Below are 3,638 nucleotides of genomic sequence, written 5' to 3'. Positions count from 1 at the left end.
AAATGTCATTCAAAGTAAAATTATAATTCAAAGAATAAACAAATCTAGATAATTTGAAATGAAGTTTAAAATCAAGTGTGAAAGAATTTGTTGTAAATCTTGGTTCATTTATTCCTCGTTTCTTTCAATTAACTGATCTCGACTATTACTCATGCCTTTAACAAGATTATCAAATTTATTAGCATATTCTCTCGAGCTAAGCTTAACTAATTTAACATGAAAAAATAATTAAATATATTTAATTATTTATCAAAGGTGACTCGCATGCACGTTTTATGTAACTATCAAAGTATATTAAATTTCATATATCTATGCAAATTATAAATCAATGGATTATATTACTCATTCTTATTGCAAACTATTCTTTTGCCTTCATTTGCAATATAAAATATCATAAAATTTAGTTACGCTTTAATGATTCAAATAAAAACCGATAAATCAAATTAAATAAAACTTCTCGGGTAGGATCTCCCCAATAAATATAAAAAGTTAGCTACTAAACAATAACATAACATTCTCAAACCAACTTTTTCAACTGGAAACACTAAAAGAAATAAAATATTGCCGAAAATCTCGAGTTCTTCGCTTGCCTCCTCGACCTCAATTGTTTTTCTCTCCATTTCTTGCTTTTGCCTGCTGAAAAGTGATTAGTTTGATAATCAAATCTCGTGTATTAGAGTACTCAACCCTGTTAGCCTCCAAATATCCATCCAAAGAGGGAAATAAATCGTCCACAAAAAAGTTTTCATTTTGACTATCGCTGGGCTGTCAGAAAATACCACCGAAAAGTTTTAATATTGAATCGCGCTAGGGCGAGATCTTTTGTTCAGCTCGTTCAAAATTCTTCGGGTACGCTGGGGCGGTAAAAAATGATCGTCCTAGCTAGCGCGAGACCTTTGGTTTTGCTCCTCAATTTTTCACATATTCGTGATTGGACGGTCCAAAATTACCGCCTTAGTGCGTCTCCTTCTGTCATGATCTTCAATTTTCTACCTTCACTTCATTATTTTTGTTTTTTTTCCTGCAAATTCACCTCCAACAACCATGAGGAATAACCATATGCATAATCTAACACTTAAGTGCATGAAACATAGACTCGAGACACAAAACGCATGCACAATAGACTAAAACAAACCAATAAAACATGTATATGAGTGGGTTATTTAGAACAAAAGGTGAACCTAGGCACACCATTAATGATCTCATATATTTTATTTAATACATATTTATATATATAGTATAGATATAGATATAGATACAGCTAAAATAAAAATATATTTAAATAATTTTATATTTATTTGATTGGTTTGAGGAAAAAATTTATATATAATGTTTATTTATTTTTTTTTTGTGTTTTTACTTCTTCTTTTATATTCACGAGTCTGCGTCAGGCAGAAGATCCATCTTATAAAATTAATCCATGAAATAGTCTCATACGAGTTTTTTGCTAATTTTAATACATGTGAAGACAAAGTTAGCTAATTTGTTAATAACATTTTATAAATCAAAAATTAAATTTATTTACTAGGGAACGAGACAAATTTTGAAGTAAGCCAGCCAATAAGGATAATTACTATTTTCTTACCTACTATTTGATCTTAATACTATTTGGTAAAAACAGTATACTTGAAAACAACCAACTTGTGAAATGTAGAAGTTTTTCTCTCTAATTAATCGTTAAAAACAAATGGAAAAAACGAATACCCACCGAACCGGATGATTACTTGTTTTCGTTTTCGTTGTCGGGGTTGGAAAATTTATAGATTTATTTTCTTTTCAATCGGAAACATGTCCTATTTCTGCCAACGAGTAAATAGTGTATGTCCAAAATAGGCTGAATCAAAAATTGTTTCCACATATCAAAAGCTGATTCCCACAGCCTTTAGAAGTCAATAAACATGTTTCACGTCAAATTTTAGTCTCATTTTTTAAGGGTAAAATATATATATAAGGAGGGATATTTTATATATATATATAAATATTAAATATAATTTTCTTTTCTCTTTTTGGAGCTTCACAAATAATAACTAATAATAACTAAATTTTAGTTATTCACGGTATTATCGATCAAGGATTGCTTGTACTAATTTGTTAAAAATTAAGGTGATTGAAAAATAGCTAGCAGCTTCCGGAGTTGGATCAAAATAACTATGCAAAACTTAATGTAAGTACTAAAAACATTAAGAAGAATCAAAGATATCCGGAGTGACATTCTTTTTCACATCTTAAAAATTAAAGATTTAAAATTAGTTATAATGGACTTACAATGGACTTCTATAGCAACTTTGGTTAATCATTTTCGTAGAGCGAGGACGAATACGAAGTAGTTGCTATAAGGGTCTACTTGTACAGTCACACAGATGCGGACCCGGGCTCGGAGTGTGACATGCTAATCCGGTTTACTCGCTCACTACAGTAACCGAGTTCTTCAATAATACATGAGCAGTCACGAGAAAATAAAAGGGAAGCCTTTCAATTCCACATCTGTCTGCAAGAATATTTATTCTCTCCTTTTCAGCCCCAACAACATGAAAAAAACAACAAAACCGAGGGGCCTCACACACACTATCTCTATAACTTGCTATCTGCCCCTCTCTCAAACATAAATCAATGGTCCTACCTGAAGAATATTTACCCATTAAAATGTGACAAAACTAAATATTATTATGTACTATTTAATCAGTTTCTGAGTGCCCTTTACATTGATGGGCCGGTCCGAATAGAGATTTCGAACCGTGTTCAATTCTTGGGACATGTTGGGGAAGGAGTCCAAGATTGGAAAGCTCAAGAGGGATAGACAAGGAAGGAGAACGTGAGTTGGCAGGAACGAGAGAAAAAAGAGGATAAACCTGACATCAGAAAGGCCAGGTATGATATCCGGAAACAAAAGATAAATGAAATCGTATGACACGACGAATGGTCTTACAAGGTCAAGAAAAGGTCTTACAAGATCAAGAAAAGGTCTAACAAGGTCAAGAAAACATGAAATGGAAGAAAAATAAAAAGCAACAAATAAAAAAATGTGTTGAAAAAAGCTCAGCAAAGATAGCACCCGATCAAAATCAACAAACGGTGTTCGCCGATCCAAGTCCATGTTTTATCATCTCCGTGGAACTATCAACCAGCATCCAATCCTCTCGATCGATCGAATTCGACCAAATGCATCCATTTTTATCATTACCATGATCTAGATTCAAAGTAGACATCACATAAAACATATAGTACCCATCAAGAAATTAAAATGCAATATCTTGTGTGAAAAAAAAGTCAGACGGGTACCTCGAAATATTTCAGATTCTGCAGTCTTTTCTCTTTTCTCCATGGAAAAGGAAAGAAAGAAAGTAGCAGGAAACACACAGTGATGATGAGGAGGAGAAAAAGATTTAGGAGTGGAAGAAGAATGTGAATGAAAAGGTTTGAGGATAGAGAGTGGGCTTTCTATGGACAGCAAGTGGGCCTTTCTGATGGACCTGACAGTGACAAGTCATTGGCCCAGAAAGAATGTACTCAGAGATGTGGTGCCAGGTGGCAACCCACCACCACTGCCCCGGTCGACCTCGGTTCGTTCGATCCTGGGTGTGGGGAGTGCCCACACGTTGGGATTCCACTTCAAGAGAAAAAAAAATTAAAAAAAAAAA

At 33.5% G+C, this 3,638-nt stretch overlaps 1 long non-coding RNA gene across 1 annotated transcript; it reads right to left on the bottom strand.

Moving 5' to 3' along the window:
• Positions 1 to 2,457: 2,457 nt before the first annotated feature.
• LOC142518402 (uncharacterized) lies at positions 2,458 to 3,402 on the bottom strand. The gene is made up of 2 exons (XR_012813539.1): positions 3,280 to 3,402; positions 2,458 to 3,187 (listed from the first exon to the last, which is right to left on the bottom strand). It is a non-coding gene; the product is annotated as an uncharacterized LOC142518402 (long non-coding RNA).
• Positions 3,403 to 3,638: the final 236 nt, after the last annotated feature.

Source organism: Primulina tabacum, chromosome 11, assembly GCF_025594145.1.
Source record: "Primulina tabacum isolate GXHZ01 chromosome 11, ASM2559414v2, whole genome shotgun sequence".
In the NCBI taxonomy this organism is placed as follows: domain Eukaryota; kingdom Viridiplantae; phylum Streptophyta; class Magnoliopsida; order Lamiales; family Gesneriaceae; genus Primulina; species Primulina tabacum.
This window is presented reverse-complemented; position numbering and strand designations above follow the sequence as displayed.